Consider the following 25324-nt stretch of genomic DNA (forward strand, 5'->3'; position numbering starts at 1 on the left):
GTTGCAGTACCATTTACTGAGCTTGTTACATGTTGCAGTACCATTTACTGAGCTTGTTACATGTTGCAGTACCATTTACTGAGCTTGTTACATGTTGCAGTACCATTTACTGAGCTTGTTACCTGTTGCAGTACCATTTACTGAACTTGTTACATGTAGTACCATTTACTGAGCCTGTTACATGTTGCAGTACCATTTACTGAACTTGTTACATGTAGTACCATTTACTGAGCTTGTTACATGTAGCAGTACCATTTACTTTTTTTAATTATTTTTTTTATAATGGTTTATTTAATAAGGGACAGTGCACATTGATAAAAACTTTGCAGTAAATGTGCCAGAGTTAGCCAAGAGGCTATTTTTCATCTGTAGTCCCAATGTTGCTGATGTTAAGAACAAACCTAAAAACATAAGATTACAAATACAATCTACAAATAAAGCAAATAAAATAAGGGAGAACAATGTTAAAATGGACAGAATAAAAACATAATGTCAGAGATACAACGTAAAAGCTTACAGACTAAATGTGACATATAACTGCAAACAGGTGAACGACAAGAGAAGACACGCAGGTGGAGTAAAACGGCCGACCAGCAAGTCAAGACATACAGAGACCGGACAACAGACAGACAACAACTGATAGACAGAAAGAATGAAAGTCCAACCTGGGCAGATGGAGGAGGTAGGAGCCGTTACAGTCTAGTGCTGACAGAGCTGGGTAGTAATGTACCATTTCTTTGTTTCCGCTTTAAAAGAGTTGAATGATTGTAGCTCTCTGATAGATACTGGAATGTAGTTCCAGTCATCTGCTGCTTGTACTGAGAAAGCAGCATGACTGAAAGCACTTTTCCTGAGAGGGACGATACAATCCCCTCTCGCTGCTCCTCTTGTGAGCCGATACTGAGCTTGTTACATGTTGCAGTACCATTTACTGAGCCTGTTACATGTTGCAGTACCATTTACTGAGCCTGTTACATGTTGCAGTACCATTTACTGAGCGTGTTACATGTTGCAGGACCATTTACTGAGCCTGTTACCTGTAGCAGTACCATTTACTGAGTCTGTTACCTGTAGCAGTACCATTTACTGAGCCTGTTACCTGTAGCAGTACCATTTACTGAGCTTGTTACATGTTGCAGTACCATTTACTGAGCCTGTTACATGTTGCAGTACCATTTACTGAGCCTGTTACCTGTTGCAGTGCCATTTACTGAGCTTGTTACATGTTGCAGTACCATTTACTGAGCCTGTTACCTGTAGCAGTACCATTTACTGAGCTTGTTACATGTTGCAGTACCATTTACTGAGCCTGTTACATGTTGCAGTACCATTTACTGAGCCTGTTACATGTTGCAGTACCATTTACTGAGCCTGTTACCTGTAGCAGTACCATTTACTGAGCCTGTTACCTGTAGCAGTACCATTTACTGAGTCTGTTAGCTGTAGCAGTACCATTTACTGAGCTTGTTACATGTTGCAGTACCATTTACTGAGCGTGTTACATGTTGCAGTACCATTTACTGAGTCTGTTACCTGTAGCAGTACCATTTACTGAGCCTGTTACCTGTTGCAGTGCCATTTACTGAGCTTGATACCTGTTTCAGTACCATTTACTGAGCATGTTACATGTTGCAGGACCATTTACTGAGCCTGTTACATGTTGCAGTACCATTTACTGAGCCTGTTACCTGTAGCAGTACCATTTACTGAGCCTGTTACATGTTGCAGGACCATTGACTGAGCTTGTTACCTGTTGCAGTACCATTTACTGAGCTTGTTACATGTTGCAGTGCATTTTACAGCAACTGTTTGAAGTGGCGTTAATTGTTTTGTCAAAATGTATGTTGAGAGTAATACAAATAAAAAAAATGTATTTTCATTTAAAGCCATTTGATTTCCTCTATTTTGCTGTTGCTGATGAGATGTCATACTTATTCTAACCTTTTATTTTAGAAGGAAATATCATTACATCTGGCACAAATGTTTTGACAATTTCACACAAATGTATAATAGAAGTGGTGTTTGTGTGTGTCAGAAAAAGAATATGACACAGAGAGAGAGACACACCTGACGAGTCATCTGACGATGACCTTAGTTCCATCGCTCCAGATATCATTTGAATCCCGTATTACTACTCGTGTCATCTTTGGTAGTTAAATTCTATTCGTCCATTAAGAAAATTATTGTTTGCAGAACTTTGCATGTCTGACATCCTCCATCCTCAAAATACTATGATATAATGTCACAGACTGACACAGAGAACCAGAAAGGAGACGAGAGAGGAGAGGCAACCCTGTATCACAAAAATTACGTTCCCCCAGACCTAAAATGGAATTTGCAGTTACGTTTGACTGAAACGTATTTCTCTCCAGATTACGTTTGCATTTGACGTATTATAATTACAAATACGTCTCTGATCAACGTATCTTTGCCGTTTGTTAGGCCTATCTCTCCTTTCTACAATGCTGTTATGAATTGTAAAGAGCGTCCTCTAGTCTTATTTATTTTTATTTTATCTGTTGTTTCGCCTGCGTATTCTGACAGCAATAAGCGTTGTAAAGGATCATATGAATTGGCGTGAAGATTTACTGCTGGTTACTCTCCTTTATTTTCTTTTTTTAGGTGACAATACATTAATTAAAACTCGGCCACTATCACCACCTCATCACCACCTTAACAGAGTTAGTCCCATACGGGTCAAATCAACTATTAAACTTGTTATAAAATGCGCATCTGTCCGTAATCTATACCATAAAGTTCGCATTTTAACCTAAAAAAAAAGTGCGCTTCCTTTTAACCTTTCAAAATAAAAGTCCGATTTATCTGTTAAGCGGAAGTAGTATAAAACGTCTATATTTATTCAAACAATACAATATAAAAGGCATACATACATCAAAATCAATAAGGAAAATGCTAAACAGTCAAACAACTCAAAACAATAAACCCTTTATGGCGTTACTTACAGGCGTATTTACTTCTCATCAAACAAAAAGAGCAGGTACCCGGAAAAATCTGGGAAATAATTTGGGAATTGTTAATAAAACATGATTTACCCTTCAACTTCCACTGATATGCATGCAAACTAAGACGATCGATTTCCTCACGGAAGGAGTTTCTGCTGTCCAAAAGCAGCAGGGAACAATCATGGGGCTGGTGGAGGAGGTGAAAGCCCTCAGGGTTGAAAACGCAGTGAAGGACAGAAAGATTGTGCTGCTGGAAAACCGGGTGGCCGATCTGGAACAATACTCCAGGATTAATGACATCATTATCTCCGGACTAAATATCAAACCCCGATCCTATGCCCACGCAGCATCCCGCGAAAAAGGAGAAGAACTCACCGAACAAGAAGCCACTTCTGTGGAGGGACAGGTGTCCGCTTTTTTCCAGTCACACGGAATCAAGATGGATATCAATAACATAGAGGCATGCCATCCCCTTCCTCGCAGACTGAAAACCGACAAACCAGCCGTGTTCATACGGTTGGTTAACCGAAAGCACAAGATTGAGTTGCTCAAACAAGGCCGCCGGCTGAAAGGAACCAATGTCTATATCAGTGGTTCTCAAATGGGGGTCCGCGTACCCCTGGGGGTACGTGAAGGCACTCCAGGGGGTACGTGAGATTTTTTTTTTTTAATCGATTTAAAATTAGCATCCATTCAAAAATCCTTTAAAAATAGTTATTTAATAAATATTCAATAAAACACAAGTGTAAGTTCATAAACTGAATTCTATATTAAGTAGGCAATTTAATTTAATTATCCTAAAAACCCAGAGTCTCCCCCATATCAGGATGGTTTGACCCAACGTGGCACACGCTAACGGTCATGACCCGTCTATCACTGCCGGCTTTTAAACTCAAATAATGAAGTTGTGGTTGAAGCGGAGCAGCAATGCTGCTGAAAACACGGAGGGACAAGTGCCAAAGAAGGCCAAACCAGAGCCGGCAAAATCCCGTCAGTTTTCAGACGACTATGTTTTAATGGGATTTACGTCCACAAGTTGCAACCCACCCAAGCCGTTGTGTTTCCTCTGTGGGGAGAGGTGAGCCAACAGTAGCATGAAGCCAGCCCATCTTGAGCGCCATCTCAAGACAAAACATGCAAATTACGCTGGTAAGCCACCTGAGTTTTTCAAGAGGAAACTCTCTGAATTCCGGTCATCTCAAGAAACGATGCGTAAAGCCTCCACGACATCAGCCAAAGCCCTGGAGGCATCTTATGCGGTGTCTTTGCTCATAGCTAAAGCCAAGAAACCATACACCATAGCCGAAGACCTGCTCCTTCCTGCCGCTGTTGTGCTGGCTGAGACATGCTGGACACAAACGCAGCGGAGAAGTTAAAGACTGTGCCTTTGTCAAATGACTCTGTCTGCCGCAGAATAGACAAAATGGGAACAGACATTGTCGAGCAAGTTGTGGGGAAAATTAGCGAGTCCGACTCTTTTTCACTCCAGCTGGATGAATCCACAGATGTCAGTGGAAATGCACAATTTGTTGCTTTTGTAAGATACATCGATACTGACGACATTTATGAGCACATTCTATTCTGCAAAACGTTGGAGGGAAGAACAACAGGAGAGGACATTTTTTATGTTGTTAACAGCTTCTTCTGTGAAAACGGCACGAGCTGGAAATCCTGCCGCAGCATCTGCACGAACGCAGCGGCCTCAATGACGGGCAGCGCGAGAGGACTCAGAGCGCGCATTAAAAAAGAAAACCCCGACATGAAGTGGACTCACTGTGTCATACACAGGGAAGCGTTGGCGTGCAAGAAAATGAGCCCTGTGTTACATGACGTTTTGAACGACAGCGTCAAAGTGATCAACTTCATAAAGTCAAGGCCACGCAATGCACGCCTGTTTCGCCGCCTCTGTGAGAACATGCTGAACACACAACACTGCTGCTGCACACAGAAGTACGATGGCTCTCTCGAGGGAGAATACTCAACCGGCTGTTGGAATTACGATCTGAAGTACACACCTTTCTGATCGAGCACAGGTCTCCCCATGCCACCTTGTTCCAGGACACAGACTGGCTTGCAAAGCTGTGCTATCTGGCAGATATATTCAGCAAACTGAACGAACTGAATGTGTCTCTGCAGGGCAAGGAGAGCAGCATTTTAAACATGTATGACAAGGTGGGTGGCTTCCTGAAGAAAGCAGAGCTGTGGAGAAGGTCCTCTGCAGAGGGAGATTTCACCTGCTTTCCCCAGGTGGATGCTTTTCTCTCGTGAGGATGTGGACAGAGCTCCAGTCAAGTCGGTCATCGTGGGACATTTGACCAACGTGATTAAAGATTTTCATTCCTACTTTCCTGACATGGAGGATAAATCTGTACAGCTGGATTGGGTGAGAAACCCATTTCTCTTGTCTGAAGCAAACAGAAGCAAGCTACCTGTCACTTATCAGGAAAAACTCCTGGAAGTGTCATCTGACCGTGGCCTCTAGATGAAGTTTGCCACATCCACACTCACACAGTTTTGGGTGTGTGAAGCAGGAGCACCCTGACCTGGGACAGAAAGCTTTGGAGCAGCTACTGCCCTTTGCCTCCACATATTTATGTGAGGCCTCCTTCTCTGCAATGACTGTGATCAAAACAAAGCAAAGAAACAGACTGTGCCTGGAGAAGAGCTTCATCACAGCAGTGGCCTCCCTGCCACCAAGACTGACAAAGATCCTCAGTGAAGCACAAGCACAAGTTTCTCATTAAAATGTAAATGCTAAAGCATTCAGTTTAATGCAATGTTCATTGTTGACAGTTTAATAAATCCGACACTGATGGCACAGTGCTGTGTATTACTACTTTTTTTTACCAAAGATTATTTGCGCTGGTTAGGGGGTACTTGGCTGAAAAAAGTATTTCACAGAGGGTACATCACTGAAAAAAGGTTGAGAACCACTGGTCTATATGAACGAAAACTTGATCAAAAAGAATGCCGACGTCGCTCTTAAAGCCCGTCGACTGCGTTACCAGAAGAACTTCAATCTCCGTGGACTGCAAGCTGCAAAGTCGTCATCAAACTAAACGCTTCTCCAGAACGGGCCGACGTTCTCATCAGAAGCTTGGAGGAGCTGGCTGCGTTTCAGTAACACCTTTGCAGTTTCAGTGACACCTGGTAGGATAAAGTATTTTTTCTTTTTTGTAATGGATACAGAATTTTTCCTTTTTGAAACGAACAAAACCTTCTATTTCCTTTGGATTATCAAACTGGTCCTGGTCCTGCTAATTTGTTCTACATGGAATAGTTATGATTATATGTGTCTATATCTTATGGTTTTTCAGAGCTTCTTTGGTCAAGATGCAGGATATGGACTCAGATATGGACTCAGATATTGACCCAGAAATACATTTTTAAAATAATTTGACTAGTAATTGTCAGTATTACACTGATGACCAGTTTAATAATAAATTTGATCTAAGACATGGAATATCGATCATACACTTCAATAGCAGAAGTTTATATGCCAACTTTGAAAATATAAAAGATTATCTAGGTCAATTCACCTCACCCTTTAGTGTGATAGCCATCTCTGAAACCTGGCTTAGTCTGGAGAAAGGTGTGGATTTTGAACTGGAAGGGTATGATTTAAATTTCAGTAATCGAGACAACAAAAAGGGAGGGGGGACAGCTTTGTATGCTGATCGAAGACTTAAATATAAGATTATTAACTGCATGACTGCTGCTATTGAGGATGTGTGTGAATGTATTTCTATAGAGATTTTCATGAGGAAAAAGAACAATCTTATTGTTAGTTGTGTTTACAGAGCCCCCAGCTCCAGTATAGAGAAGTTCAAGGAAGTGATGGAAGGTATGTTTACAAACACTGAGCAGAAAGTCACTTTCATTTGTGGGGATTACAATATTGATTTATTAAATCCAAATAAACTATTATCGATTGATGAATATACTGCGACAATGTACAGTATGAGTTTATACCCTATAATTACTAAGCCCAGTAGAATAACAGCTCAATCAGCAACAATTATAGATAATATATTTACTAATAACATGGAAGATAATTTAATTAGTGGGTTACTTATTAATGATATAAGTGACCACCTACCAGTGTTTGTTATCTACGATTGTGAACATAAAATGATGAAGGATGAAGGTATAACAAGACAGAGTAGAGTAAGAACAGAAGTTACCCTTGATGCTTTTAGAAGGGAATTGCTGGGACAAGACTGGAGAACTGTTTATGAAGCAGTGGATGTAGATTCTGCTTATGACTCTTTCTTGGATATTTTTTTATCAATATATGATAGAAGCTGTCCAATGCGACAAAGCAATAAGAAAATCAATAGCTCTGATAAACCATGGATCACAAAGGGTTTGTTGAATGCCTGTAAAAAAACAAAACACCTTGTACAAAAAAATTATAAAAGATAGAACTAGAGAAAAAGAAATGAAATATATAAGATATAAAAATAAATTAACTGATATTATTAGAAAATGTCAGAAGGATTACTACAATTTAATGTCAGAAAAGAATAAAAATAATATCAGGGGCACATGGAACATACTAAACTCAGTCATTAGGAAAGAAAAAAAAAATAGCTCCAGCTTTTCTAATTATTTTATAGATAATTATAGGACAATCACTGACAAGAAGGAGGTGGTGGAGAGCTTCAACAACTTCTTTGTGAATGTGGGGCCCAAACTGGCAAATGAAATAAACCCTCCACAAGGAGGAGGTGCTGAAATATTCTATGGAGAACGAAATCCAGATACTATCTATTTGAGAGGTACAGATAAAAATGAAATTATTAACGTTGTTCAGAAGCTTAAGAACAAAACATCTCTGGATTGGAATGGTATCGACATGACTTTAATAAAACAAGTAATTGACACTATAGTAGACCCTCTAACTTTCATCTGTAATCTATCGTTTGACTTGGGATGCTTTCCCAGCAATATGAAAACTGCTAAAGTGATCCCAGTACACAAAGCTGGAGAAAAACACCTATTTACTAATTACAGGCCAGTTTCACTGCTCTCCCAGTTCTCTAAAATTCTCGAAAAGCTCTTTGTTGTGCGGTTGGACAGCTTCATTGACAAATATGAGTTGCTTATGGACAGACAATATGGTTTTAGAACGAATAGATCAACTGCAATGGCTTTAATGGATTTAGTCGAAGAATTAACAAGTAACAGTGATAACAAAAAATATTCAGTAGGTGTTTTTATCGATCTAAAGAAAGCGTTTGACACACTTGATCATGGTATTTTAATACATAAACTGGAAAGGTATGGGATTAGAGGGGTAGGGCTAAATTGGTTAAAAAGTTACATTGAAAACAGAAAACAGTTTGTTCAGATGGGTGTAGCTAGGTCTCCTCTCTTAGATATCATATGTGGTGTTCCGCAGGGGTCAATTTTTGGACCGAAATTATTTATACTGTACATCAATGACATCTGCAATGTTTCTAAAATATTGAATTATGTCATTTTTGCTGATGACACTAATGTATTCTGTGCTGGGGAGAACCTTCAGCAGCTGTTGGAGGTTGTCACGGCAGAATTGAGTAAGCTAAAGTTGTGGTTCGATGTCAATAAATTATCAGTAAACATTAAAAAAACAAAATTTATGGTTTTTGGTAATAAAAATATACATCCGAATACTCCGGTAGAATTGATGTTGGATAGTGTTATGCTGGAAAGAGTTTTCGAGAATATGTTTTTAGGTGTGATAATCGACCACAACTTTAGCTGGAAACAACATGTCAAGTATGTAAGGTCCAAATTAGCACGAACTGTAGGGATATTATGCAAAACAAGACACATACTAAACTATAAATCATTGCAGACATTATATTACACTCTCATTCTACCATACATGACCTATTGTGTTGAAGTGTGGGGGAACACCTACAAAAGCACCCTACAGCCATTATGTATCATGCAAAAGAGAGCAATTAGAATCGTAAATAATGTAGGATATCTTGAGCACACCAATTCACTGTTCTTAAAATCACATACACTGAAACTTAGGGATATAGTAGAGTTCAAAACAGCACAAATTCTGTACAAAGCTAAACATAATTCACTTCCTGAAAATATTCAAAAGATTTTTAGAGATAGAGAAGGAGAGTATGAACTAAGAGGGAGATGGAATTTCAAACAGCCGATTGTTCATGTGTACATCTGTCTGTGGGGTGAAACAGTGGAATAGTTTAACTGATGACATCAAGGAAAGTAAGAATCTGGTGATATTCAAAAAAAAAATTAAAGACATGACTCTGGACAAGTACAGACGTATCAGCATTGATGACGCTTCATAAGTAACGGATAATGGGGACAAGCTTTTTTGTTTTTGTTTTGTTGATTGTTTTATGTATATGTAGGTATGTGTGTGTATATACAGGACTGTCTCAGAAAATTAGAATATTGTGATAAAGTTCTTTATTTTCTGTAATGCAATTAAAAAAACAAAAATGTCATGCATTCTGGATTCATTACAAATCAACTGAAATATTGCAAGCCTTTTATTCTTTTAATATTGCTGATTATGGCTTACAGCTTAAGAAAACTCTAAAATCCTATCTCATAAAATTTTAATATTTCCTCAGACCAAGTAAAAAAAAAGATTTATAACAGCTGAGTGTTTGTCAAGGCTCAGGAAACCCTTGCAGGTGTTTCGAGTTAATTAGACAATTCAAGTGATTTGTTTAATACCCTACTAGTATACTTTTTCATGATATTCTAATATTTAGAGATAGGATATTTGAGTTTTCTTAAGCTGTAAGCCATAATCAGCAATAAATCAGAATAAAAGGCTTGCAATATTTCAGTTGATTTGTAATGAATCCAGAATGCATGACATTTTTGTTTTTTTTAATTGCATTACAGAAAATAAAGAACTTCATCACAATATTCTAATTTTCTGAGACAGTCCTGTATGTTTATATGGGTGTGTGAATTTGTATGCATGTGTATATGTTTATGTTTATATATATATATATATATAAGGTATATGTAATGGTTCTCTAAAATAAGTATTTTCATGAAAGCATAGGTTAGGGCACTTATAAGCTTGATAGCTTCAGCCTTGACCCTTTTGGTCGGCCACTTTCTTCTTTTGTTGAAATTTTGATTTTTGTATAGTATTGCTGATCGAAATAAACTAAACTAAACTAAACACACACACACACACACACACTGACAGAAACACAGACACTCATATACGTACACACACACAGGCAGAGACACACACATTCTCACACACACAGACACACACTCTCATACGCACACACTCTTACACACGCACACACACACAGACAGACACACACTCAGACACACACACACAGAATGACAGACACACACAGACACACACTCTCACACACAGACACACACTCTCACACACACACACACTCAGACACACACATACAGACACTCACATACATACAAACACAGGCAGAATCACACACACGCACACACACACCCACACACACACAAATACACATGCACACACACGCATACTCAGCAGACTAACCCTTGACCTCCCAATTGTCTCTCAGATATAACCCTACTGCTTTATATTTAATATATTATATTTACCTAAATATAAGACTTTGAGGTCGTGGGGGGAATCCCCTCCAAAACTTTCACAAGAGAAAATTGTCACCGTGCCAATAACCCTTATACGATCCTTAAAACCAGTCTTTTAGTTAATTTTTCATACATTCAATCAACTTAAAGATCTGGATTCTTTTCAAATTCAAAGAAGGGCATCTGAATATGAATACGAATACCCTACAGGTTTGGACCGATTGCTCTGAGTTAAAGGCCCCAAAAACAGGTCCAAATGGTCAAATTGGGCCTTATTCTCTTAAATTTGCATATTTTTTGACAAGTGCAAAAATGGCCATAATCTCCTAAACATTCGTCCTGGAAATCCCAAATTGAACACAGACACTCAGGACAGGGCCTACAATGAGGTGATGGGGTGAAATTTCCTCCGAAACACCCACAAGAGTTAATTGGCTGTCTGAAATCCAGGACTTGAAGAGGGTGTGTGGTTAAACAAATCTGAGACCCTGTTGTGAGCTTGGGCTGATTTTAACTTTTTTCTTCTTCTAAACATTTGAGTTTTCTTAAGCTGTAAGCCATAATCAGCAATATTAAAAGAATAAAAGGCTTGCAATATTTCAGTTGATTTGTAATGAATCCAGAATGCATGACATTTTTGTTTTTTTAATTGCATTACAGAAAATAAAGAACTTCATCACAATATTCTAATTTTCTGAGACAGTCCTGTACATGCAGATCTCTGCCTCTGTGTGACTCTCTTTGTGCCCGCTGTGAAGCAGCTCATGGGCGGGTAAAGGTGTGCAGGAGGTGTGGCTCAGGGAGGGCAAAGCGACCGAGCTGAACACGGCACACCTTGTATCACAAAGCCACCATAAGACACCCACCTTTCACTGCTTTCATTTTGTTTTAATACATCGTTTCTTTATTTCACAACATACGAAGGGAGGTAGACATACAACTTACAAGTTTTACTACAGTTTCTTTCGTCTATCTTTATTTATTTTGATCCTTCAGAATTCACATCCTGACTTCTGCAACCTGGAGGTTTGTTGATATGTGTCACAACGCACACGTTGTACAGTAACTAATTTAGCTATTTATTCTTTAATTTGATTCTCGGAGAAGCCCAGTTTTCCTTTACATCGTATTTACCTGTGTGTAGTGCAGTGTTATCATACTTGTGATTGGTCTTTTCACATCTCTCTCTCACAATTGGCAACATTTGGACTCGGCCTTGTCTCGTCTCTGTCTCAGACAAAGAAGACTTAGGATTTTATTTCAAGACCAGTAGAGACCACAGCTGTGGGGATAATTGCCTGTGCGTTGATTTATTTGTCGATTGCCATTGACATTACTGGGATTGCTCAAAGGATTTGAATGATTTCCCCTCTTGACTATTCTATCAAGACATTTGACACGGTACACTTGTTCATACACACTTACACATTCCTATAGATTGTTGTAAAATAAGGGAATGAATAGGAGTCTTCTGGGTGAGTTTATGGGAATGCGGATCTTTCAGACCAATTTGAGGAGGGCCTCTGGTTTGTATGTTCTACATGTTGCTGTGCTGTGTTAGCAATGCTTAATATGAACAAGCATCACAAATATATTGTATTTAACAAAACACAGCACTAACACTGTGAAAGTGTGGTTTCCCAAATGATCGTCCTCCATGGGAGAGTAGATGAAGGTAAGTGAGGAAAAGTGTCTGAATAATTCCTTGACAAATGAAGCAATGCCCGTCGTATCGACTCCACTCAACACAAGTTTGCCCTACATCTGAACCAAATCACAAAGGCCAAGAAGAAAGAGAGCCAGACTTTGTTTCTGAAATTCAAAATGTAGGAGATAGGAGCATTTGATAAGTTGGAGAGGAACTTCTTGCGATATACTCTTAAACGATTTTAATATGTCTAAAGTAAACGAATAAAACAAATTTAAGTAAAAAGAATCCAAGAAACTGCTACCTGTTGCAGTACTATTTACTGAGCCTGTTTCCTGTTGCTGTACCATTTACTGAGCCTGCTACCTGTTGCTGTACCATGTACTGAAGCAGTTACCTGTTGCATTACCATTTAATAGACCTGCTTCCTGTTGCATTACCATTTACAGCACCTGTTTGAAGCTGCGTTATTTGTTCTGCCAAAATGTAGGTTTAAGTAATTCAATCATAATAAATTTATTTTCATTTAAAGACATTTGGATCTCGCTTTTCATACTTATTCTAACCTTTTATTTTAAAAGCAGCCTTTGAGAATAGAAGTCCAGAATATATGCAATTTAAATGCTGACTGTCGCATTCTTATGAACTTAGTATAACAGCGTGGTGTGTGTATCAGAAAAAGAATGTGACACAGAGAGAAAGATAAACTTTAGAGACAGAAGTCTGTCACCTGATGAGTCATCTGACGATGACCTTAGTTCCATCGCTTCAGAGACCATTTGAATACCATGCTCTAATTATTGTGGTCTTTGTTAGTTAAATTATATGAAGTCCTTTAGGAGAATGATTGCTGGCAGAATTTTGCATGTCTCACATGCCTCACAACAAGATGCAGGTTGTAGTGTGACAGACTGACACAGAGTACCAGAGAGGAGACGAGAGAGGAGAGGAGACGAGGATGGACAAACTTCTTCTGACCGTCGTTATCGTCGTCGTCGTGTCAGGCAAGACTTTAATATCTTTTTATTCTATTAACATCTTCTTTATTGTTATAACACTGTTTCATAATGTGTCCCTGGAACATTCCTCTTACCTCCATTTCTTTGTTTGTCTTTTTTACTTCAATTTAAAATGATAATTTGAATGAGTGAGCTAAGTTATTAATATTAAATGTGATCATTATGCCATTAGTCCATCCAGGACTGTGTGCCGTCTCATCAGCTGCTGTACGTCGCTACTTTGTTGTTAATGAGCTGAAGACCAGGACCGAAGCACAGCGTCACTGCAGAGAGAACTACATGGACCTGGCCACCATACGAGACCCGGAGGACCTGGAGACCCTGAAGACCCTGAAGGCAACGTTCCACTCAGTGAGTTTCATGCTGTCAGTGATCTGAATGTTGTACATTTACACAGTGGTGGAAAGTATGCAGATGAACTGGACCTCAGTGTGTACTTTTCTTGACTACTTTATTGCAATGCTTATTTATGTTACAGTTCAGAGGGACATTTATTTGACAGAGTTACTTTACAGATTATTATTTTTCATATGAAACACATGAGTTAATGCAACATACGGTAATCCTTTAGAATAAATACATGCTAATTAGCATTAATTAAGCAAACACTTAATTCATCATTTATTTTCTAACAATACAACTCATTAGTCAGCAATTTAAAAACACAGTTATAAATCTTTTATTCATGATTAATAAGCTTGACTATTATGTGTTTCATAATTGTGTTTTCGTACTTTATAAATGATGTATTTTGTATTTAATTAAGTAATATATATTACAAACCAATTTAGGATTTAAAGATATGAGACATTTTTTAATGTATTTTAATACTGCAATTCAGGATTAATTTAGGTAGCTACTAGTAGTTAGTTAAGAATTGAGAGTGACCTCATCTAAAGTGAGGACGATATATGCCTTACAACACATGTACTATTGATATTGAAAGGCTGGCAGGGCGATGCCCGACAGTGGCACGACTGGTGAGTTAGTTTCTTAGTTTGCTGGCACTTACACATTATTGACTGAGAGTATTGTAGCGCCCCTGTTGCCTGTCCAACACAGAGGCACTCCTTGGCTGCTCATCTGCTGGAGTTCCGAGGCGTTTCATTAAATGTCAGGGCCCAGTTAGTTTATTGTTTCATTTGCATGTATTTATCCCAAACTAAACTAGAATGGGCACTCGGTCGAGCGCATACCTTCGCATATCACAAGATTGGGCATTAAATTATGAACATTTTGGCATTAGTTGCATGCCAATTGGATATAAATTGACCGCGCTATAGTAAAAATAAGATTTTTACGTTTTCATGACCTTGACCTTTGACCCGATCGATCCCAAAATCTAATCAAATGGTCCACGGATAATAACCAATCATCCCACCAAACTTTTTTTGTTATGCGAATAACACGCATACAAATAAATACATAAATACACGGCGATCAAAACATAACCTTCCGCATTTTCAATGCGACGGTAATCATTAAACAATGTTGCCACCACTCAGTTGCCACATACATAAGTCAAAATATAACACTTAACCATTTCTCTTTCTGCTTTGCCGCACTGTTACATGTTTGCTTCTGACAAATGAGCACTACAATGCCTCTCCTCATTAGGTAGGCCTTAAAATCAAATTAACGCGTCTTGCACCATCTAGTGGTGGGAGGTCCAAAGTAACAAAACCTGATTAACATGGCTCTACAAGTATCTTAAGCTATCTAGCCACACTAAAATAATTCATGGCGCTACAAGGGACTGACAGGGTTCGGACCAGGGGGGAAGGGAGAGAAATTCCAGATCTTGCCTGAATTCTCTGTCCTCTCTAGTTTATTTTCTGCTTCATTTTATTGGTCAACCTTTGCAGAGAGACTCATCACATGTTGCCTTATTATTTAGGAGACGTTTCAACAGGCAGCTGTATCACTCACCAGTAGCATATAGACTGATATTTACAAATCAGAACAAAAGCTCACAATTATTATTGTTATTATAACATCGACTTTATTAAAATAGCCCTTGTGATTACTTAGAACCACCCTTTTAAGTTTGGGTTTGTCATATATTGATCCTCCTAATTAGCATGTAGTTATTATAAAGTGTTTCCCAACATACTGCTAATATGTACTGGATATTTACAGCATTAATATCGTTTCAATCAAACATCATAAATGTAAATATATAGTCGAATCATGTTGCCTTTGTTAGCATTGTCAGAAAGTCTCTTTCTTTATATCACAATTAAATATTTCTTTCAGCGAGCCTGGATCGGACTGTACTTTTACTCTGACAACTGGAAGTGGTCACTGTCAAACACAAGTCTCTACAAAACCGGGGAGACGGAGTTCAGGCAATGGAGGTCTGGACAACCGAACAGCTACAACTATGGACAACACTGCGTACAGATTAATGCCAATAGTCTTTGGCATGACAACAATTGTGAGAAGGCCCTGAGGTCAGCCTGCTTCGATGTCAGAGGTGAGAATATTATAGAAGTTACTAAAAGAAACTTTCCTTCTGTGTTGATTCTGGTGCTCCCTGTGGATTAAAGTGGCAGTGTCTCTGAGCACCTGGGTCCCTTTAGAAAACCTCTCATTGTACTGCAGCACGGTCTGACAGTCTGACCATCTCAGTTCTGGTTCCAGCAGGTCCAGCGATAAGTCTTAGGACTCCAGCTGTGTGGTGTCAGTACTAGAGGAGGTCTGTAGTGGACCAGGACTAAACTGATGTCACAGAGGACTAGGACTAAACTGGGGTCACGTAGAGGATCAGGACTAGACTGAGACTGGTTCAGCAACCGTTAAAAGTTCCTCACGGTTACTTGATCTAGTCTTCAGCTACATGAAAGTAATTTAAAGGAGATTAATGGCTTTTACCTTTATGAATGAGCATCTTCATATTCACACAGCTCCGTGTTGATTACATTCCTTCATGCTTAGATTCATGAAGTAAAAATAAACTGGTTTGCATCATTTGGTCTGTTATGGTTCCTCTACTCAGCACTTCCCTCTGGTCAACTTTCAGGGCCAAACACATATGTCCTCACTACCACCTCGATGAATTGGACTGAAGCCCAGAGCTACTGCAGAAAACACCACACAGACCTGGCCAGTGTGAGGAACATGGAGGAGAACCAGGTGGTTCACAATCTGAATCCCTCTAAGTACATCTGGATCGGCCTTTTCAGAGATCCATGGAATTGGTCTGATGGAAGTGAGTCCTTATTTAGGAACTGGAATCATCTGGAGCCTCGTATACCTGATGGCTCCTCTCAGAAATGTGTGGCAGCAGACTTCAGTGCCGATGGACAATGGGAGATCCTGGACTGTAACGTCAAGTCAGCGTTCATCTGCTATGATGGTGAGCTATCAATCAAAGTGTCTCTAACGTTGGACTTAGGTTTAGAGAGTGATGGCTTGGGTGACGCAACAACACTAATAATAAGTCTATGCTAAGTTAAGATGTTCTTGCACCAACCATATAAAAACATTGAGCTGATGGAAAATTACCATTTAAAGTGTTAAACATTCAAGAATGTTGTTTATTATGAGCCAGAAATGTTTTGACTGATGATGTTTTTTGTTTTTTAGACTTTGTTCCTGTTTCAAAGCGAGTGGTGAAAGTGAGGCTGGAGAGGAGCAGCTCCTCTCTGGATCTGAATGACCCTGTGGTGATGGAGGACCTCTTGAAGCAGGTACATCTTAATAATAATAATAATACATAACATTTCTATAGCGCTTTTCAAAATTCGCAAAGACGCTTTACAACACATAATTAAAAAATCCTAAAAGCTATGCATTAAAAATTACAATAAAAACAAACGATAAAATAATAACAGAACGTTCAGAGCACACATTCACACATTAAAAGCAGTTTTGAACAGGTGGGTTTTGATTAGTGATTTAAACGATGAGAGTTCGGTGCAGTCACGGATGATTTTGGGGAGACAGTTCCAGAGGGAGGGGGCAGAGATGGAGAAGGCTCTGTCACCCCATGTCCGGTGCTTGGTCCTGTGAGGAATGGAGAGGAGGTTGGCATCAGAGGAGCGGAGCCGACGGGATGGGGTGTGATGGTGAAGCAGATCGGTCAGGTAGCAGGGGGCCTGGTTATGGAGGGCTTTGTATGTGAGGAGAAGGATTTTGTACTGGATACGCTCTGGGACGGGGAGCCAGTGGAGGGTCTGGAGAACAGGGGTGATGTGATCACGGGAGCGGGAGTGGGTGAGCAGGCGAGCAGCAGAGTTCTGAATATACTGGAGTTTATTTATAATTTTGGATGTTGTGCCATATAGAATGCTGTTACAATAGTCTATTCTGGAGGTGATGAAGGCGTGGATCAGTGTTTCAGCAGCAGATGTGGAGAGTGATGGGCGGAGACGGGCTTTGTTTTTCAGGTGAAAGAAGGCAGTTCGGGTGATTTGTTTGACGTGGTATTCAAAGGACAGGTTGCTGTCAAACACCACTCCGAGGTTGCGGATGTGTAGGGATGGGGACAGAGTGTAGTTATCCATGGCGAGGCAGAAGGTATGACAGGTTTTGGTGAGAGATTTGGGACCGATGATGAGCATGTCAGATTTATCACAGTTAAGTTTGAGAAAGTTGGTGTTCGTCCAGGATTTGATGTCAGTGAGGCAGTTGGTTAGAGGAGAGTGAGTGGCAGTGGTGATGGCCTTTGTGGAGATGTAGAGCTGGACATCATCGGCATAACAGTGGAACATGAGACCGTGTTGGCGTATGATATTTCCAAGGGGGAGTAGGTACAGAATAAATAGAAGTGGACCAAGCACTGAACCTTGAGGGACGCCCTGAGACAGAGGAGCAGTGGAGGAGGTGCAGTTGTTGATGCTGATGAATTGTTGTCTGTTTGTCAGATATGATTTGAGCCAGGATAGAGCAGATTCGGTGATATTGAGGGACGTTTTGAGGCGGGAGAGAAGGATGTTGTGGTTGATGGTGTCGAAGGCTGCAGTGAGATCCAGGAGAATGAGGATGTTGAGGTGACCGGAGTCTGAGGAGATGAAGAGGTCATTGGTGACTTTCAGAAGTGCTGTTTCAGTGCTGTGCTGTGAGCGGAAACCAGATTGAAATGGCTCGAACAGATCATTGGAGGTGAGGTGAGTTTTTAGTTGTGCAGCGACGACGCGTTCCAGTATTTTTGCTAGGAAGGGAAGATTTGATATGGGCCGGAAATTGCTCATGGTCTCAGGGTCGAGTCCAGGTTTTTTGAGGATGGGGGTGACAGCAGCCAGTTTAAGTGTGTCGGGGACTGAGCCAGAGTTGAGGGACGAGTTAATTATTGTAATGATGAGTGGTGCGATGGCTGGGAGACATTCCTTGGCGAGAATAGATGGGATGGGGTCCAGGCTACAGGTGGTGCTTCTCATTCCTTTTATGAGTGAAGAGAGCTCCAACGGGGTCACAGGGGAGAATTTAGAAAGGGGCGGTGTGGTGAGTATGGGGAGAGCAGGTGGAGAGATGGAAATAGCGGGGGCGGTGTTCAAATTGCTGTAGATTATATCAATTTTAGTATTGAAAAACGAGAGGAAAGAATTGCACTTCCTCAAATTAACAACATGACAACAGGTGATACATGAGATGTAGTGGACTACTCAGAACAATGTAGAACCAGAGTTCTTCTAGAGCAGAGCTTCCACATGAGGACAGAGAGAGAAAGGATGCAGGAAGTAAGGAAACAACAGGCAATTGAAGAGTTATTCTAGAAAAGAGCTTCCACATGAGGACAGAGAGAGAGAAAGGATGCAGAATGTAAGGGAACAACAGTCTAGTGAAGAATTCTTCTCTCCATGTTTCAGTTCAAACAGAAGCTGAAGGACCAAGGGCTGAACGACGACATCAAACTGAGCTGGAAGAAGCAGTCGGATGGAAAAGTCTTTCACAAGGAAGAGAAGAAGACCATGAAGAAGAGAAGAGATGAGCTGTAATGTTGTTTCAATCCACTCTGGTCCGAGGATTCCTTTCTCCTCCTCTTCCTCCTTTTCTTCTTCCTCTCAATCAATGGTAGAAAGAACAAAAAGTACCAAAGTACAGACCATTTTCTGTAAAGTACCCTGTTTCCATCTCATAGTCCTTTAGAGTTTTACTGCACTCCATCGATCCGTCAGCTTCAGTGTCTACATTCTTTAAAAGCAGGTTCTTCCTGAAGGGCTGAGGTTCTACCCAGAACCATTTGCTTCTGAAGAACCCTTTCTTGCTTTAAGGATTTCTTAAAGCACAGATGTAGAAATACCTCAAAGTTCCCCATAGAACGCTTGGTTTCTATCAGAGTTCTAGTTAGCACATTATTTTGTCAGAGTGTAGTTCCTTTGCACAGTAAGATGTTAAATATAAAATGTGTGATGAGCTTATAGAATATGAAGCTTTGTTTTGTAGCATCTCAACCTGCTGCAGCATTAAAATGCTACTTACATGTTAATGAGTAATAATGATCCAATAATATACTGTTTAATATATTATAGTTCGCTAAAATATTTACTTTGCTTAAAGAGTACTTTTACTTTTGATGATGAAGAACTTTCTTCTGTAGTTTGTACATCCATATCTCTGATTGTACCTCTTTTGTTAGGATTTGAGTGTTTCCTGTTTTATGTTGAAGTCCCTGTCTCGTTTCCTGTTTTTCTGCTCTTCCCTCCCTGTGCTTGTCTGTTTCTTTCCTGATTGTTTCCAGCCACGCCCTGAGTGTTTCCACCTGTGTCTCATTCCCCTATGTATTTAATCTGTGTCCTTCTGTTTGTCTGGTGTCGGATCGTCCTTTTTGTTCCTGTGTGGTGTTCGTCCATGTTCCTGTCCGGGAAATAAAGCTGATTTTTCAAAAGACTCCTGCTGCGTTTGGGTCCTCCACACCGCACCATAACATCTTTTATGGGTAAAGGTGTGTTTATTCATGGTGATGATGCTTCTTTTGCTTAAAAAAATATTCCACTCAGCGTTCTGTCAGCAGTTATTCTTCTTTTTATGAGATCACATGTATATGAGATCAGATTGACTGAGATTACATGACTATGAGATCACGTGATTATGAGATCAGATTAACTGAGATTACATGACTATGAGATCACGTGATTATGAGATCACATGTATATGAGATCAGATTAACTGAGATTACATGACTATGAGATCACGTGATTATGAGATCACATGACTGATCAAATGACTGAGATCTCATGATTATGAGATTCTGTGACTATGAGATCACATGAGTGAGATCACATGAATACCAGACTGCATGAATATCATATCACATGAATATGAGATCACATGAAATGTGAAAATATGCCCACTCTACATTCAGATCTCTGCCTCTGTGTGACTCTCTCTGTGCCCGCTGTGAATCAGCTCATGTGCGGTTAAATGTGTGCAGGAGGTGTGGCTCAGGTAGGGCACAGCAACCGAGCTGAACGCGGCACAGTTTGTTCCACAAAGCCACACATTGTTAAAAGATTCACTTTCCAGTTTGGTAAAAATAATTCTAATTCTTATTAGCGAGCGATGTGGGACCGAGATCCGTCGTTGTGCCGTCACGGGCTGCAGTGTGAGCGAGCTTTCATAAAAAAATGCAGCTGAGGCTCGATAAACCCCCGTTCCCGCCAGGTTAGATGGATGCATCCTTCGCTACCGTGACATAGTAACCAGGGCTCTCAAGTTTTGAAGACAGGCAAGAGTGACATATCCCCCCGGCCACGCCCCCATTCCGCCCGCCCCGCCCCTACCGTATGCCCACAGACCATGAGTGACTGTCACTCTCAATGCGTGACATTTGAGAGCCGTGTCGTAACTTTCACACACGGAGATGCAAAGCGGATACACGTACACTTTATATATTCACACACACATGCATCCGATCTCGAGCGTTGGCCTGGAATGGCCCGGAGGAGTGGCCCTAAGCTCTGCCGACATGTTTGTGGAAACGGAGAGAAGAGAGAGAGAGAGAAGCCGCATGGAGAAGGAAAAGCAAAGAGAGAGCCACAGATTTTCAGGACGAGATAAATGGGCCTCGCAGAAGTTAGTGTGTGCAGCATCAGGCATACACACACACACACACACACACACACACACACACAGACAGAACAATAGACTATAAACATGTTTTAGTTGAACAACAAAGACGCCAAGTGAACTTTGAACTAGTCCCCACAATCCACCTGAATGATACTAATGCTACAAAGACACACACACTCACACATGCACACGAACACACAGACACACACTCACACATGCATGCACATCAGTGAGTGGATTTAAATATTTTTCTTTCTGCATCCTTTGATGTAAATTCCTCGGACATGATTTACATGAAACCATGATTTCCATTGACCTTGTGCATAGTTTTTGGTTGTCATGTATTCACAATAGAAGCCCGTTTCCACCACTGTGAGAAGAGAAGTAGGATCCTGTAAGTCATAATTATGACTTACTATCTCATAATAATAGACTAGGGAGGCCCTCTTCCCAGGTGAGGATGAAGAAGAGATGACCAATGAGCAGTCACACATTGGTTTCAGCCAGGTGATATAGTTTTGATTCTTTGACCTGGTTCTGGTTCTGCACTATCTACGAACTGTCCTCATGGATAAGAAGAAGAGCAGGGAAACAAAAGACGTTTTTCAAACTCCGGACTGCAGGAGAAGGAAACGAGTGTTCCATGTAAACATCATGAAGACAAGGTCTCCAAGGGTCATCCAAAGCCCATGAGATAACGATAGTTACCTTCGCATTGAAAATGCCGGAAGGTTACAGGACTGTCTCAGAAAATTAGAATATTGTGATAAAGTTCTTTATTTTCTGTAATGCAATTCAAAAAACAAAAATGTCATGCATTCTGGATTCATTACAAATCAACTGAAATATTGCAAGCCTTTTATTCTTTTAATATTGCTGATTATTTTTTACAGCTTAAGAAAACTCTAAAATCCTATATCATAAAATTTTAATATTTCCTCAGACCAAGTAAAAAAAAAGATTTATAACAGCTGAGTGTTTGTCAAGGCTCAGGAAACCCTTGCAGGTGTTTCGAGTTCATTAGACAATTCAAGTGATTTGTTTAATACCCTACTAGTATACTTTTTCATGATATTCTAATATTTAGAGATAGGATATTTGAGTTTTCTTAAGCTGTAAGCCATAATCAGCAATATTAAAAGAATAAAGGCTTGCAATATTTCAGTTGATTTGTAATGAATCCAGAATGCATGACATTTTTGTTTTTTGAATTGCATTACAGAAAATAAAGAACTTCATCACAATATTCTAATTTTCTGAGACAGTCCTGTATGTTTTGATCGCCGTGTATTTATTTATTTATTTGTATGAGTTTTATTCGCAAAACTCAAAAAGTATTGAACCGAATCGCATGAAATTTGGTGGGATGATTGTTTATTATCCGGGGACCAGTTGTCTAGATTTTGGGATCGATCGGGTCAAAGGTCAAGGTCAAAGGTCATGAACAGGTCAAAATCTTCTTGAATCGCATGAAATTTGGTGGGATGATTGGTTATTATCCGGGGACCATTTGATTAGATTTTGGGATCAATCGGGTCAAAGGTCAAGGTCAAGGTTATGGAAAGGTCAAACTCTTTTTTTACCATAGCACGATACATTTTTGTCCAATTGGCATGCAACTAATGCCAAAATATTCATAATTCAATGCCCAATCTTGTGATATGCGAAGGTATGCGCTCTACCGAGTGCCCATTCTAGTTTCACCTGTGGCACCCATTATAACGGTGATCTCTCCTGATGATGCTGATGAAGATGGGTTGGTGATGCGTATTTCTACACCACAGGGGGCCAGGCCAAGAAATACTGAGAAAGGGCACGATCACACCAGACGCGCCTCTAAATAATGCAGCCGCACCAAAAACGCCTAGGCAAATATACGGCAGTATACGGCCTGAAAAACGCAAGAAAACGTGGCGTTTAAAAGGCGCGTCTGAAAGTCGCGCCGTACCATAGGGAATCAATGGTTTTGCGGGCGACACGTTTTTGAGAGGCGTGTCTGGTGTGATCGAGCCCTTAGTCCCACTTACCCCACTGCGTGTCTCATCTTCCTGTTGTCCTGGTGAGTGTGCATTTTCATTGTCTGTTCAATGACATACCCTCCCTAACCTATGCCATAACTCATGACATTGGATTGTCTAACACTACACCGATCAATCAGCATGCATATTAGGGAATTCCGGTCATGAAAAAGGAGCTTAACTATCTTGTGCAGAACGACTTTGCAGTACCAAGTTCCAGCCCATGGAGTTCCCACGTCTCAGGTTGTGTACTGACCCTGCAAAGTAAACGCTGTAACTGTCCTAGATGCACATTCATTACCCCTACATGAGGACTGCATTGATGAGGTTAGTTCTGCTACATATGTGATCAAACATGACATACTGAAAGGATATTGGCAAGTGCTTTCAACAACACGAGCTCCAGAAATGTCAACGTTTGTGCCTCCTGACGGTTTCCTCCAATACACTGAGATGCCATTTGGTGTGTGTCACGCTCATGCTACTTTTCAAAGGCTAGGACATGCAGTACAGGGAGATGTTCAGAACTGTAGAGCGTTTCTATATGTCACTGTTGTCTATTCTGAGGACCGGGTCGGTCACATGACGACGTTGAGAGAAGTCTTGGAACGACTTCAGCCCTAACACTCAATATGTGTTTTGGTAAAGCATTGTTAGAGGACCATGGGAAGCCATCTTGTTTTCTCTCCAGAGGTAGGTAGCCGGGTGGACATACCTTTGCACACAGAATCCAAGAAACTGTTACCTGTTGCAGTACCATTTACTGAGCCTGTTACATGTTGCAGTACCATTTACTGAGCTTGTTACATGTTGCAGTACCATTTACTGAGCCTGTTACATGTTGCAGTACCATTTACTGAGCGTGTTACATGTTGCAGGACCATTTACTGAGCCTGTTACCTGTAGCAGTACCATTTACTGAGCCTGTTACATGTTGCAGTACCATTTACTGAGCCTGTTACATGTTGCAGTACCATTTACTGAGCCTGTTACATGTTGCAGTACCATTTACTGAGCCTGTTACATGTTGCAGTACCATTTACTGAGCCTGTTACATGTTGCAGTACCATTTACTGAGCCTGTTACCTGTAGCAGTACCATTTACTGAGCCTGGTACCTGTTGCAGTACATTTTACAGCAACTGTTTGAAGTGGCGTTAATTGTTTTGTCAAAATGTATGTTGAGAGTAATTCAAATAAAATAAATGTATTTTCATTTAAAGCCATTTGATTTCCTCAATTTTGCTGTTGCTGATGAGATGTCATACTTATTCTAAACATTTATTTTAGAAGGAAATATCATTACATCTGGCACAAATGTTTTGACAATTTCACACAAATGTATAATAGAAGTGGTGTTTGTGTGTGTCAGAAAAAGAATGTGACACAGAGAGAGACACACCTGACGAGTCATCTGACGATGACCTTAGTTCCATCGCTCCAGATATCATTTGAATCCCGTATTACTACTAGTGTCGTCTTTGTTAGTTAAATTCTATTTGTCCATTAAGAAAATTATTGTTTGCAGAACTTTGCATGTCTGACATCCTCCATCCTCAAAATAGGATGATATAATGTCACAGACTGACACAGAGAACCAGAGAGGAGACGAGAGAGGAGAGGAGATGAGGATGGACAAACTTCTTCGTCGTCAGGCAAGACTTTATTATCTTTTTATTCTTTTACCATCTTCTACATTGTTATAACACTGTTTCATAATGTGTCTCTGCGACATTCCTCTTACCTCCACTTCTTTGTTTGTCTTTTTTACTTTAATGTAAAATGATAATTTGTATGAGTGAGCTAAGTTATTAAAATTAAGCAGCAGATGTAGCGGGGTGACATTCAATTTGACACCATTCAATGTTTAACGTCGGTGTTCTTTGGGGTCAATTTGACCCCAGGCTGTTTTTCACTGTCAAACATATAAGAAATATCAACTTTTGTATATATTTAAAGGGCTATTTAGGTAGTCAACAAACAAACATAAAGTACCTCACACTTAAACTTGGGAAACAATTTTAATTCTAATAATTTTCTCGAGGTTTTAATTGCTGGGATCAAATTGACCCCGAGGGTA

At 40.1% G+C, this 25324-nt stretch overlaps 1 protein-coding gene across 6 annotated transcripts in view; it reads left to right on the forward strand.

The window, feature by feature from the left end:
• Positions 1-25324, forward strand: part of LOC130209905 (centrosome and spindle pole-associated protein 1-like) — a 47381-nt gene that overhangs the window by 20890 nt on the left and 1167 nt on the right. The gene's annotated exons all lie outside the window — the stretch shown is intronic.

The sequence above is a fragment of the Pseudoliparis swirei genome, chromosome 19 (assembly GCF_029220125.1).
Source record: "Pseudoliparis swirei isolate HS2019 ecotype Mariana Trench chromosome 19, NWPU_hadal_v1, whole genome shotgun sequence".
In the NCBI taxonomy this organism is placed as follows: domain Eukaryota; kingdom Metazoa; phylum Chordata; class Actinopteri; order Perciformes; family Liparidae; genus Pseudoliparis; species Pseudoliparis swirei.